At 34.1% G+C, this 15719-nt stretch overlaps 1 protein-coding gene across 1 annotated transcript in view; it reads right to left on the bottom strand.

Annotated features, from left to right (window-relative positions):
• LOC136768110 (cadherin-12-like) overlaps positions 1-15719 on the bottom strand; it is a 169096-nt gene that overhangs the window by 116483 nt on the left and 36894 nt on the right. Inside the window, exon 2 of the mRNA XM_066722166.1 lies at positions 11844-11908. The gene's annotated coding sequence lies outside the window, so the exon portion shown is untranslated. The remainder of the gene's footprint in view (positions 1-11843; positions 11909-15719) is intronic.

Here is a 15719-nt window from a genome sequence, read left to right as displayed (position 1 = left end):
TTAATTAAATCTTACATTTGAAAAAATAACATGATAATTTAACAGCTATAAGAAATTTACAAGTATATGACAGGTTGTTAGCTATGCAATGGGCACAGGTAACCTACAAATACAACCTGCAACTTGTGTAAGCAAACAACTGTAGTGATGTACAGGTGTGGATAATGTTATGAATAGTGAGAAAGCTTCGGAATGGTGGCAAATATGTTGTAGTGTAATCAAATTTATAATGTGGTGCATCATAAAGAAAACAATGTATTAAACATAAAGGTCATGTAAATCTTCACCCATGTCTGTACAATAAAAAACCTCTAAACTGTGTACAAAGGATGTGTAATGCAATTACTGATCATTCTAGTCAACATTGATATGCTCTTCCTTTCAGGCAATTACAGAGGAATTTACTGAGTAAATCGAATATCAGCAAATCTGTCTCCTTAAATGTGCTTTGGAATTTACAGGAGGCTTTGTTAAACGAAGCAAGGAAGCATATGAAATAGGAAAAAAACATGAACAGAATGAGGTGAAGCAAACATTCTTTCAAATTGGCAGGCTTCCCAGATGTTCTTGATGTAATAAAGTGTACATGTATGGCATTATGCCCACATGCCACAAATCAAAATAGTCCTGCTAAAAGTAAGAGATGTTGTGGCATAAATATACAAATGGAGTGATTTTAGAAGCTGACTCCAAGTCTCATTATTTTTTTGAAGAATATATACTTTTAAATAAATAACTTCAAATAAACAGCCACACATAGTTGTTAACAAGAAGGGGTGGAAAGTAACGAACTTTAACTACTCTCGTTCCTGTAATTGAGTAGTTTTTTTGTGTACTTGTTCTTTGAGTATTTTTCAAATTTGGTAATTTTACTTTTACTTAAGTATGTTTTGAGTTAAGTATTGTACTTTGCTACTTTCAAAAAGACATTAGTTACAGAGTACAAATTTTGTAGGCTCTCGGGAAAACAACATGGTGGGTTACAGAAAAATAGACAAATAAATTAAGGTGCAATATCTTCAAATTTCAAGCATTCATTCAAGACTGCATTGATGTGCACAACTGTAATAGATGGAGCCATTTCAAAGTGCTTTCACTTTGCATAATAGGCTATGTAATATTTCAGTGTCATGCTATTTTTATAACTTTCTTTGTTTTATAATTGTATATGTCTGCTAAGATATGTGCATACCGATTTATACACTAGTTTACACAAGTTATTGCGTAAAGTTTATTTTATTATTATTTTTCTTGTTTATATATATATATATATATATATATATATATATATATATATGCACACATTTTGATACACAATTTAAGGAATTGCAGGTGATATCGCTCTAGTCTGCCTGTCCTCTAATTGGCTCAGTAACTTCCTTGGAATTCAATCATGACAACTTCACCTGTCAGTGGTCATAATGTTATGGCTGATCGTTGTATGTATATAAAACATTGTTCTAATTTAATACAAATACAAAATATCCAGACGTGGTGATGATGAGACGGGTGTACATTATCCATACAAGAGTATTACTGAACACTCCACAAAGTCATATAAAACAAAAACACATTCATTTATTAATATGAAAATAATGACTACTTCAACTCATTACATATTTACACAAAAATACTGATGGATATACAAAGAGTTAGACAGATCCAATTTGTTGTTGTTGTTTTTTTTTATATATATATATATATATATTGATTTGGAGTAAAGTTTCCGTGCTTCTCACGGTCTCAGTCTCTTTACTGAGTCTCACTTTGCTGGACGCCCTTCACTTCACATAAATTGTCATGTATGTCTTCACTAACACATTCACTGACATCTGATTCTTTGGGATGAATATTAAAACTGTTTATCACTAATAGTAAGTCCTATGTTACATGTATTTCCGATCACTGAGATCACGTCGCCTGTTTTTCAAAGTATTAAAGTTAAAGACACTTTTCATATCATCTTCCCATCCTTTGATGGTAGAGGGGTGAGGGAGAGTAATGTTGCCTTGGTTTAAAGTTGTTTTAGTGTGCTTCTAACTTCTCTATTGCTCATTGGTTAATGCTAAAACAACATTAACTGATTAACATTAACATTAACTGATGTTTGTTTAAGCCAGAAATTCAACCCACAATGCTCAGAAAGCATCACGTTATGTAGGAATATTGCGGATTGACATCCACAGTGTTTTTTCCTGCGTTTTTGTCATTTGTATGTAATTTACTAGAGTATATGTGATTGATCCTGTCCTTCTCTGTGACATTTTGTTTTCCGCAAACCTTTGTGTTGAGTTTGTCCATAGTTTCAGTGCTGTTATAAGAGTTATAAGAGGATGCCAAATACATTGAATTTGTATACATATGCAATCTACATAAGTAAAGAAATATACGAAAAAAATAATAATAACACTGTGGAAAACCGTGCATTTGAAAATAGCAGTATCACATTTTGTTTCAGTAAGAAAACATAAATTGCTTGTGCACAATATTTGCAATGTCTTAAGAAAGGAAGAAACTATCAAAAGACAATGACTCTAAAATTGAAAAGGATATTATAATAAATTCATCCATTGCATTCATCTGATTGCTGGACTACAGCTCAGTCATGAATCACTATTTGGTTATGCCTGAACGAATGAGTTGCAATCAGTTGGTTGGCTTTAGACGGATGAGAGTGAGCTGAACAAGAGAGTGAATCAGAGAGAGTGACAGGGATATGTGAGCAATATACATTTTCTTTTTAAGGCTATTAGTTCACATTCTTATTTTTTTTTATTTTATTTTTTTTAACTACCTGCATTTGAACAGATTTCAGCTGACATGGTTCTTAAATTAAACTTATGTGAAAAAAAAAAACTATTCATAGAAGGCATGTTCAATTGTTTTCTTGCTCTAGCTTGAAATGGCCTTTATTGACAATAATGCAGTGAACAAAAACTTTCAATCAGGATGTTAACAAAGTAATTATAATGGTCCATGCTTTATATAAAGCCACTGTCTGTCTCCCATCTCACCATGATTTGGTTGTATTGATTTATGCACAGCTTTAAAACACACAGGGATCTCAAACAAGAATTTGATGTAAAAAACTAAAACAGAAAAACAGGAAATATACAGAAAGTGGAATATATTTAAAATGAGTGAAGAGAGAGAGAGAGAGAGAGAGAGAGAGAGAGAGAGAGAGAGAGAGAGAGAGAGAGCAAACATGAGCTACTATTTAACTTATATACGTATATACTTCACAAGGCACCGCCCCACCATAGCAGAGCATGAGAAACAAATAAAAAGCATAAAAACGTCTGTGAAAATGTAGGTGCATAATTCTGTCATTTATTTACATTCTTAGTTGTTATTATCAACAGCAAATGTGCATTTTATGGAGAAAAATATGTATGCCAAATCAGTGTTTATGCTTATTTTATGCCTCTTCTCCTGTTCGGGGGGTAGCACCTCAAGGATGATCGTTTATGAGCATGCGTAGTTATTTAGGCCAGAATTGTAGCTAAGGTTTGAGCTGCTCCTATTAATCCCATTTGGGGCAGCAAATTTAACACCCATATGCAGTTACCACCTGGACACAGAAGATGGTGGTGTACAAAATATTGCTATATTTATATAAACCTCCATGCAACCCCATTAGTGTGTCCTAGTATTCACAGGAGAAAGGACTAGGAGGGTGGAAGAGAGAGAAACAAATGAAAGCAGACACAGCAGGCTTATGAACCCCCAAATTTGACCCTGATTGTATGAGAACCTGACACTAAATTGTCTGTCATTATGATTAGCAGCTGATGTTTAGACATCTGTTTACACTATGTAGGTAACCTCAATAAGGAGTTAATTTTGTTTTGGGTTTTGTTTTGTTTGTTTAACTAATACAACTCCAATTGTATGAGAGCCAACACTGCCCTTCTCTGTGTTACAATCAACAATGAACGGACGTGAAATGCCATTGGCTGTGTGTATAATTCACACACACCATCACTCTCACACACTCACTCTCACTCACTCACTCGTTCAAACATACAGAACACATACAGCAAAAATGTTGAAGTTTAAATGTTTGTTATTTGAGTTTATGTACATCTTTGAGTTATTTTGGATGAATTAATTTTCATTCCTATAAATATTATTTATTTGAGTTTATGTCATTTATTTATTTCATTTATTTGTTTTTTATAGTTTCAATATGAAACTTTGATCATCTTGCTATAGATTATGTTTAATCTGCTGTAATATGAATGTTGATAAGTTAAATGGACTTTGGGTCTTTGTCTTCTTCTGTTCTTTATGATAAGTTAAATGGAAACAATAGTTTCAATATCAGTTTAGTTTTTTACCCCTGGCAGTTTATATCCGTATGGATACAAACTGCCACGTATGAAAAACCCACCAGCCGCCATTGCTTTTCACTTGTCTTATACTGATACTCCAGTCTATAACTGGTCATAGTAGTAGTCTTTTACAGGCTAAAGAACTATTAGATTACCCACAGGATGTCTGATCTCAATGTTGTGGATTCAGGACAGAAGCAATTTATGACCATCCCCAGGCAATACAAATGTATAAGTTGGGGTCATTTTGGGCTTTGGTATTTACCCAGCCTGTATCTGTCTGTATATTCATATGGACAGTCTATGTACTACATGCACTTAATATCTTTTAAACTTCCATTTTAATGGAAAATATAATGGTAACATAAAATCTGCATTTGCCCTCGGTTACTCCCATGAATCTATTAACCTTACAGCATTTTATGTTAAGGTACAATGGTTTCAAGGAAAGAGTCATTGTACTCATGCTTTGATGTCTCTTAAATCATCTGGTGCATCCATCCCAACCATGCAATGAATAGGAGTCTGGGAAAGGTCCTTCGTGTTTAATGTGCCACTGATGAAGCCGAATAGGCTGAAAGGTTCTTCCCCTGTCCTTTTTAACTGTTTATTGCCCAGTCCTGTTTAAATTATAAATAGATAAACAGTCAGGTTCTTTAGCAGAATTACGGTTCCAGGATTGATAACCATCTAGGCATTAAAACAATCTATAAAAACCTGTCTATTTGAGATTTATCATACAGACATTGAACAAATAATCCATGTTATGTGTGATGAAATGCCAGTAAGTTGGGGCTTTTAGCAAATCACCCTGCTCATTCACAGGGTTCAGTTGAAACAGGCGTTCAGTCTTCCACAGGATCCACTGAGGATTTGGGACATTCATGTAACTTAGTGATTCACATAGGAGTCATGTGATTTAAATTAAATGCTCATTAACTGGTACACATGAAGCAGAGAAATCAGTGAAACATTATTTAAAAGGGTCTCTATTTAATGTGAACCAGTAAATGAGCACTTAATATCAGTGTCTTGAGGTTGCAGGTAATTTGAATCATATTTATGTGGTCCACACTGCTTAATCCAAATCATGGAAGGTAAGTAACACAATAGCACCTAGATTATTAGATCACTAAATGATAAATAGTATCTTTACTACAATTCAAGGAAATAATTGTTAAAGATCGTCAACTAATAGAAAAAATAAACTGGGATAAGACAATTTCTTGAAATAAGAAAAGCTTTAGAAAAGTTAAATTTAAACACTGATACATTTCATGGCAGCTTATAGATATATGTAATATATACCACATAAATAACTAAATATGTATAATATTTATTTTAAAATGTTGAAAGGTAGGTAGGTAAATATTTAGAATTCCTTATTTGACCAAAATTTGAACTATATTATACCTACTGTTTTTTTTAAAAACACCCTAACACGAAGATATTGTTTTTCTTTCAATTTAATTTTTCTCATTGGAAATACCATAGCATAACATCTAAATGGGGTTGGGTTAGGCCATTGGGGAGACCAGTGCATAGTTTCTCTTCCCCTTTTCTTACCTTTTTCTTTCTATATGTATTATTAAAGTTTCTGTATTGTAGAAGAGTAATATAAAAATACAGTTAGCAAGGTATTTACAGGCATGCTGGGAATATGACCACATAATAATAATAATAATAATAAAAGTCCTTCACATAATTACATTCATTCTGTCATTGCTAAAACTATTTCAGACAATAATGATATTGTTTTGGAGTTGGCTCCGTACAGCTTGACTTTATAGCTTTTATTTTTTTAATGTCAAATTTACTGGAGATGTGATCGCCAAGTGTGGATTAATAGATCGGGAGTAAACCATTACATTATATGCTGTCTTTCTTTCTTTCTGTCTGATTTGGAGTTAATCTGGATGAGTATATGAAGTATTGATTCATTATGAAGTTAACAATAAATCCTTCACTCTAAAGTTACCTACTTACAGTATTACATGATCATCAGGAATTGGATCCTTTTTTACTTTTCATAAATCTCTTGTTGATGCACAATCAAAACCAATCGAAACCTCCTTATTGCCACCTCCATATTTCACTTTAAGCATTATACAACTTTTTAAGTCTCCCACCTGGTTTTTATCACTTCTACCATTATATTTTCTTTCAAAACAGATATGCTTGTGTATAGGCTCTTCTTTGACACTTATATATATATATTCATACATAAACTGCAATAATATCAGGCTGATAAAAACTGGAAGGACATACGTCAGAAAAGATCAAAGTAGTGTCCTCAGAAAGATTATTACTTCAGATGACTATATGCTTATTTACAAGACCAGGAAACACAGATCATTTAAATCCTCCCCAGTTCCACAGGGTGTAGACCTATTGTACAGTTCTTGTCAGTCAGATTCCAAAACACCTCAGAAGCTAGATAGAGATGGGAAAGGTATTAAGTAAAGTATCAAGGGACCTCCAATTAATTAAGATGGTTCTTAAATGCAGAATGGAATGGATTTGTTGGAATGGATGTAGCTGTATTTTATTCTAATAAATATATTATTAATTATCTAATATTACATATATGTGTGGGTGTGTGTTGGATAGTAATGGGTTAAAAATATTCCCATTGCATATGCAGATTAATTATTTTAATAACTATATTTCATAATGGTTACTCAGGTCATATATATATATATATATAATGCACAATTGAATTTGTTAACTTAGATTATGCTCCTTCTGGAAGAGAATAGAGTTTTTACTCTACAGATGACATTTTATTATCAATAACACATTTGGGAGAATGGTCTTGCTATTTCACAGACATGTTCAGTTTGCAGTACCATGTAGTGCAACTGTTAGTTAGCTTAGTTTAAGCCATTTCATTTCTGAGACAATGTGATAGCCAGGATTCCTGTGCTTTGATTTCTTTACATTCAGATGTCTCAAACCAGTGTATTTTAATCATTTCTGATAAAAATAAAATACATTTTCCTGTTTTGATGAAAGATAATTATTGAGTAACAGTTATTGTTTCCAACAGAACAGGCATGCAGTGCTCGACTACGAAAACAGCAGAAATTTCCCAGAGTTAAACATAATAATAACAAGCTTTTTGACATGACAATACACATCAATGGCAGTCTCTGAAGGCATGCCTCAGCACTATGTTTTCAGAATGATTGCTGGGGAATCTAATTTGGAATCTGACAGCACAAGCAGAAACACTCCACATGTCTCATCGTATTAGAATAAAAACGCCATACTGATAAAAACTGCTTCTTCTGTTGGTCTTTGTTAATATTATTATTATTTTTTTTTAAAGAAAATCACCATCTTCAATTTAAAACAATAAACTCCCCCCCCCCCCCCGTTTTCACTTAATATAACATATAATGATGAATTACAGTCCAGTCAATTGAATGGTGGATCAGGAGTGGTTCATCCAGTAAAAGTTTGTGCAGGACTCCAATCTGTGGATTGTGAATTTAATTCCAGACTTTGCCATCCTCCAGCTATGAATGCGAATCTTCAGTGCTGGTGTTTAATTTGCCAAGCACAGCCAATTTGCAAAGCTCCTATTAGGCTGGAGGGTGCTTTAGCTGTCTTTCAACTAAGTAAATAGTTTCTATAATAGAATGTAGCTTAAAATTAGGTGATTGGCCTAATGGGAATATGACTAGGGGGATTGGTCTTTACCTTCAGTTCCCCCAGGTTACAACAGGCACAAAACAAATTTGGAGTTCTGAATTGCATATACATCTGTGAAATGCGTGTGTTTATGTCAGTTGTACTTGATTTAGTGCCGCAAACACATCTGTATAGTCGGCTCAAATTAATATGGGATATATACAGTGGGGGAAAAAAGTATTTGATCCCCTGCTAATTTTGTACGTTTGCCCACTCACAAAGAAATGATAAGTCTATAATTTTAATGGTAGGTGTATTTTAACAGTGAGAGACAGAATAACAACAAAAAAATCCAGAAAAACGCATTTCAAAAAAGTTATAAATTGATTTGCATGTTAATGAGTGAAATAAGTATTTGACCCCTTCGACTTAGTACTTGGTGGCAAAACCCTTGCTGGCAATCACAGAGGTCAGACGTTTCTTGTAGTTGGTCACCAGGTTTGCACACATCTCAGGAGGGATTTTGTCCCACTCCTCTTTGCAGATCCTCTCCAAGTCATTAAGGTTTCGAGGCTGACGTTTGGCAACTCGAACCTTCAGCTCCCTCCACAGATTTTCTATGGGATTAAGGTCTGGAGACTGGCTAGGCCACTCCAGGACCTTAATGTGCTTCTTCTTGAGCCACTCCTTTGTTGCCTTGGCTGTGTGTTTTGGGTCATTGTCATGCTGGAATACCCATCCACGACCCATTTTCAATGCCCTGGCTGAGGGAAGGAGGTTCTCACCCAAGATTTGATGGTACATGGCCCCGTCCATCGTCCCTTTGATGCGGTGCAGTTGTCCTGTCCCCTTAGCAGAAAAACACCCCCAAAGCATAATAAGTTTCCACCTCCATGTTTGACGGTGGGGATGGTGTTCTTGGGGTCATTCCTCCTCCTCTAAACATGGCGAGTTGAGTTGATGACAAAGAGCTTGATTTTGGTCTCATCTAACCACAACACTTTCACCCAGTTCTCCGCTGAATCATTCAGATGTTGGCAAACTTCAGACGGGCCTGTACATGTGCTTTCTTGAGCAGGGGGACCTTGCGGGCGCTGCAGGATTTCAGTCCTTCACGGCGTAGTGTGTTACCAATTGTTTTCTTGGTGACTATGGTCCCAGCTGCCTTGAAATCATTAACAAGATCCTCCCGTGTAGTTCTGGGCTGATTCCTCACCGTTCTCATGATCATTGAAATTCCACGAGGTGAGATCTTGCATGGAGCCCCAGACCGAGGGAGACTGACAGTTATTTTGTGTTTCTTCCATTTGCGAATAATCGCACCAACTGTTGTCACCTTCTCACCAAGCTGCTTGGCGATGGTCTTGTAGCCCATTCCAGCCTTGTGTAGGTCTACAATCTTGTCCCTGACATCCTTGGACAGCTCTTTGGTCTTGGCCATGGTGGAGAGTTTGGAATCTGATTGATTGATTGCTTCTGTGGACAGGTGTCTTTTATACAGGTAACGAGCTGAGATTAGGAGCACTGCCTTTAAGAGAGTTACCTCGTTAGCTGTATAAAAGACACCTGGGAGCCAGAAATCTTGCTGATTGATAGGGGATCAAATACTTATTTCCCTCATTAACATGCAAATCAATTTATAACTTTTTTGAAATGCATTTTTCTGGATTTTTTTGTTGTTATTCTGTCTCTCACTGTTAAAATACACCTACCATTAAAATTATAGACTGATCATTTATTTGTCAGTGGGCAAATGTACAAAATCAGCAGGGGATCAAATACTTTTTTCCCTCAGTGTATATATGTAATTTCCAATACTTTATGATAATGCAATATATTATTATATAATTTGGCAAATCATATTCAGTTATGAAGCCCAAGACACATAAACCTTATTAGCATATAGGCTTAACACAGCAAAACCTATTATAGTGTTTTGTAGTATAAGTCTCTAAATTAAAAAAAAAAGAGCCGTTATAGCATTGCATGGGGTATTCATATATATCAAATAATAAATGTACTAGTACATCTCAATGACTCCATTGTCTTTGGTTAATTTTATAGATTTCGCTTAAAGGCTTAAGAAAGAAATCATTCTATCAAGGTTAAATGTACCCTCAATTAATTTATTTCCCCTGTCACAGTTTTAAAGTCAAACCCAATCAGACAAGTCCTGGAAAATCAGGACAAGCCATCTTTAAGTCTGGAAAATGATCACATAGGTCGTTTTTTCATTTTGCATAAACATAATGGAAAATGACTGTTTCCTTAATTCTTTCGACTCACAGGACTGTCCATCCCTTTCACTTGATGCATATTTTATGAGATAAGTTCATTACCATATGTCAGACCTCAGTACAAAGCCCTGACCCATGTGTCTCATTCAGATAACATGAAGTAGAGGGCTGACAAGATCCTCACACATCACCTCTACTAATCAAAGCACATATGGCTGCTAAGCTGTAGTAAGATTAAAAAACGGTAACAGTCTTACACTGAAGTTATTAGCTGTCAGACCACCATAAACATCACTAACAGATAATGGATTTAACTCAGGTAAGTCAAAAATCTTCCAGATGAGCCCCTCTAACTCTTGTACATCAAATATTGTGTTTGAGGGAATGGAATGTTTTGTCAAGAGCAGAAAATAGGCCAGTTGCCTCGTAATTAAAATTCAATTATTGGGAGAGAATCCCAAGATCTGTGGATGCTTTTAAAAATGAAAGTATTTGTGTTTTTATCTAAAATACTATTATTTATGTATTTATGTATTTATTTATTTATTCAAATTATTATTATTATTATTATTATTATTATTATTATTATTATTATTATAAAGCCTGAAACTGAGGACATTTTTAAAAACATGTCATGTACTTTGCATAGTTCAGCCACTGATGCAATCAAGTACAACTAGGATAACAAAATAGGAAAGACATCAGAGGCCAACTTATCTAAAATTGTAGCTGTTCTGTCAAAGGAACAGCAGAGTACCTCTCTGTGCATTTATTATAAATTGGTATTATTATTTAGTTAATTTGCAAATCTTGTTTATACAACTTCTTATTTAAACCTATAACCTGGGTAGCCTGCTTTCAACACTTTTTCTGTTACTATCTGCCTATCATGCAGAAATCAGCCGTTTTAATCCTTGTCCACTTCTCAATTAGATCATGAACATCTGATGACAAATTAAACATGTATTATGTAGTTGCTGAAAAGCAAAGCAGATTAAATTAATGTTAAACATTTTTTGGGGGGTGTTATCTGACAAAATAGATTTCCTGGTGTGATTCACACTTGTAATTGCAATTGTGTGCATTTTTCAGACATATCTGTGAAAACAGCATGAAAATACTTGGCATACAGATGGCCAATTAAACTGATTGTGCTCATTTTAATATGACAGACATCTGTACCTACTTGCATAGGCATACAATGAATGCTATACTGATTTTGGTCGAATTAATCCCATGGCAGTAAAATATGCAAAAACCAAAGTAAACCAAGTAATTTAATTAAAAATAAAAGCATAGATCAAAGTAATGCCTATTTACAAATGCCCCACTCAGGAACTGATGCATATCACAGTAATAAATAATCTGTATTGAAACAAAGAATTATAAACTCTATAACTAGAAAGTATCAGCCAATGGCATTTAAACCTTGAGGTCTGTTTCTTGAATATTAAGTGATTACTCTATGCACAAAAATTATGAACATAAATCAATTTGTTCTATGTCTTTGAACATAACCCCTTAAGTAAATTGTTACAGCAAGAAGTGCAGCCATGCCATCAAGTGCAAAATCACCACCTGGTATTTACATCTTCTTATGCATAAAAACCCTATTATATAACAAATGACTAGATACCTTAGAAACTATGAGGTCCTTCCATGCCAATCCCAGGAATGCCTGTATGCTGTATCCACAAGAACCTGAAAACAAAGTAAAATGAGACATTGTGGGCTGACTGCAGACAACTGAGGTTGGTCCTTATGATGCACCTAACTAGCAGATTAAGCAGGTTTAGTCTAGTTGATTGGAGTAAATGTAGTATGCCATGTAAACCTTATTGCAGTGTACCAGACAATCATTCGCTTTTAGGTGGATTATCTGCTAACTGAATTTAAGAATATCCTGCCTGAAGTGTACAAATCTGATCTGAAATTATCCTGACCAGGTGGACTAACATAGTGTTTGGAACTATAAGACTAACTTAAGAGCTTTGAACATCCAGTGCAGTGTTGCTACTGCTTAACATGAAGACAGCTCTATTATTCCCCGCAATGACATCTGGAATATAAATCCCACTTACTGTCGCTGTCAGCCAGTCAGAGAATAAAGACTTGGAAAACAGGACAATGTGTATGTAAATACAAAATAAAAATGTGTGCACATCTGAAGTTGCAGTTTGACACATTTAATATGTCAGCAAAATATGCATGAAATATAAATTATAAATAAGTGCTCAGTGTCAATGCATTAATCAGCAAGTTCAACTTCAAGTGTGATTCATTACAATGTGAAATCCACACAAAAAGACGTGTCATACCATTATCAGTATTCATTTTGAATACAGAGCTATTTCTATGTTAATGTGTTTGCCTCAACGATGCCTAATGTAATCTTAATAATACTAATTATATATTTATCTGAAAATGTATTCTGCATCTAATATTAAATTAGTAAAGTGTAGAAAAATACAGATGGACATCGTAGCCCTGAATATATAGTCAGTTGTTACCAGGGAAGATATTTTACATGTTTTCTATGGACAAGTAATTGACCTTATATAAAAACTGATATTACTACTTTTATACACAGTGTAAATGTGTACCAATTTGACAGACCTTTGACATGCTTGTTATTACTGTAAAAGTATATTTAATTAACATGAATTAATTCACATAGTTGGTCTAAAATATTGGATGCATTGTAGTTGTATTCAATATCTTACCATTCAGATTTTTTTTTCACTAGATTTTTCCTGCGCTCTCTACATTTTCAACACAGTTTTAAAATAGATCACTTTTTTAAAAAATCTCTCTGTGGAATAGTCTGAAACCATTCTGCAGTGCTATTAGAGTCATATGATCAACCTGACCACTTATACTACGTAGGTGGTCACGTTTTTCATTAGACGTTAAATTTTAATATTCTATTTGCTTTTGTAGTGGTTTGTGTGTTAGTCCTATTTAGCAGCCTAACTTGTTCCACTTGTTTAGATCAGATAAACCAATTATCAGGAGCATCTGTTTTGTTCATTGCAATGAGCTTTACGATTTCTGGGATTTGGTTCTGACTGCATTGTTGTCCACTTCATTTAGTCATTGGTACATTTCCTCATAACCGTGGTAATATAATACTAATGTGTAATTATTATTATGATTTTGATTTATTTGCCTAACAACTGCAAAGAATAGGCACTGGGCCACTTTTGTTTTTGTTTAGCAAAATGTTGGTTAAACTAAATTGTGGGCCTTTTATTGGTGATCTTCTTTTTCAGCCTGTTCTATAAATCACACAATTAAAGACTTGAGGATGGGCAAGGTTTGCAAATCAGACTAAATGTTACAAATTAAGAAAGAACAGGAGTCCTGAGAATTTGGTGCATAGTCCCTGGTCTTTCCCTAAATTCCTATAATAATTATTGAAATGGATTAACAAGATTACAACAACAATCTATGAAGGATGCTTACAACACTATATAGCATGCTGTAGCTAAGAAAATGTATACCTGTAATTTCTTAAATGTTATTGTCGAACAATCAAGACATATTCATGCCTGTCCATCATAGGTTTCATTGCAATTAATAGGGAAATAATGTACTTTATTTTAACTCTAACAGTGCCAAACACCAAACAGGAAACCAAAAACAAAATAAATAAATGCATGCATGTATATATACATACAAACAAACTCTGTCTTAAATCAATCAAGCTTTAATTTAATCAATTAAAACAAACATATAATGAGAACACATTTACTTTTAGAACTACAAGGCATATAAAGCTATTTGCAACATCTAGGGATTACATCTTGCTTTTGTTATGGCTCATTATACAATATGTTTAGATGGAGCAAGAATCAGTGTACTCAAGCTGAATGTACTTGTGTAACAGCAATAGTAGCATTTAGAATAGGAGCAACTATTATAGTGTAATATTTATAATTAAGACTGTTAACATCTCCTTTCCTTCAAATGTGAGCAGATGTCTGTTATTGCTATTCATTTTAAATCATCATAATTTACATAAAATATAGGCCTACTGTTTACTAACTACTTTTGTGATCATAATAAACAATAACAAGAAATATGCAAAGTAGAATATTAATTGATGTATGCATTTCTTTTTTTTAAGCATTGTACTGAACATTGTTCTGTAATTGTGATTAAAAATATGAAGAACTGTCAAACAATATTGTACAGTGTGCCAAAGATGTGCGTTTAATTCACTGTGAACAACAATCTCCATAAATGTCAAAGGACCATGGTACGGAGCATGAGCAGAACAAACTAGGGTTGAAATGACAAATGCTGCTTAACAATGGTATAATCCTATGATGCTGGAAAATGACCTCAGCCAATATGGGCAGAGATGCTAGTTTCCCAAGGAGATGCATGCCTTTGTGGCACAGACACAATGGCCAGGGGCAAGAAACCATCAAAAAGGTACACATATGCTGCAGCATGACATGTCTGGTAGCACACTTATTAGTCGAGAAAAATGTCAGCAGATGAACTGCAAATCACTGTACAATCAAAGCATGTATGGCAGGGATTAACAGGATGTTCCCAGGAAGCCAACATTGACCATTTCCAAGAGTCATTAATCAGTCAGCAATATTTAATTTTGCACTGTAAAGGTATTTTATTTAAAGCAATGGCAGATGGAAACTTTGTGCTTTTAATGCAATTTGTAGATTGTCACTTGTTTGAACCATTTATTTGAGAGGAAATGTCTGATACATCATTTTAATGAAGCAGCAGCATTTTTTTCTTCCTGAGTGATACGTTCTTTCCTTGAACTGAAGTGCATCATTAAGCATAGCATGAGTAGAAGCACAAGCTCCCATGTAATTATTCCACACAACTTCTTCAATTTCAATGATAATTATCCTAATTTGATGTGGTTTTCCTTAATACAAATGTACTTGCAGACACTATTTTCCTAATGCAGACCTCTTGTTGCTATTAAATGATCCTTGTCCACATGGGAATATCGGGTCTAGGCTGCTTGTATTAAAAATAGTAACAATGACAATATCAACTTATACTCAAAGGCAATAAAGTGAGTTAGTCATGGATGGTTGAAAAGCATGCTGGTTCCTGGCAATGAATGTAAGCTTTTATTCAGAAACTGAAAAAGTGACTCAGTGAATTAAATATTCACCCTGTTTATTTAACATTAGATCAATTACAGCCATTAAAATGAAACATTGCATGTAAATGCTCTTAAGTTATATAAAAATCAAGTACATCATCTGTATTTTGCTTTTTAATGATTTAATGTCTAATTTGCTGCATGATTTTGCAAAGAAAAAAAACAAGCATCAGCAGACTTAACTTAAAAGATAGGTATCCTTTGTTTATCAGCTATTGCAATAAAAGCAATGAACATGTAGTGTATATCATTTTATACAATTACATATTTTTGTTATTCTTGCATGAGCACTTCCTGAAGGACATGAGAAAACCTGTCACAGTAATACAGTAATGCTTTAATAACAGAAATTTTGCTGCC

The sequence above is a fragment of the Amia ocellicauda genome, chromosome 2, assembly GCF_036373705.1.
Source record: "Amia ocellicauda isolate fAmiCal2 chromosome 2, fAmiCal2.hap1, whole genome shotgun sequence".
Classification (NCBI taxonomy): domain Eukaryota; kingdom Metazoa; phylum Chordata; class Actinopteri; order Amiiformes; family Amiidae; genus Amia; species Amia ocellicauda.
This window is presented reverse-complemented; position numbering and strand designations above follow the sequence as displayed.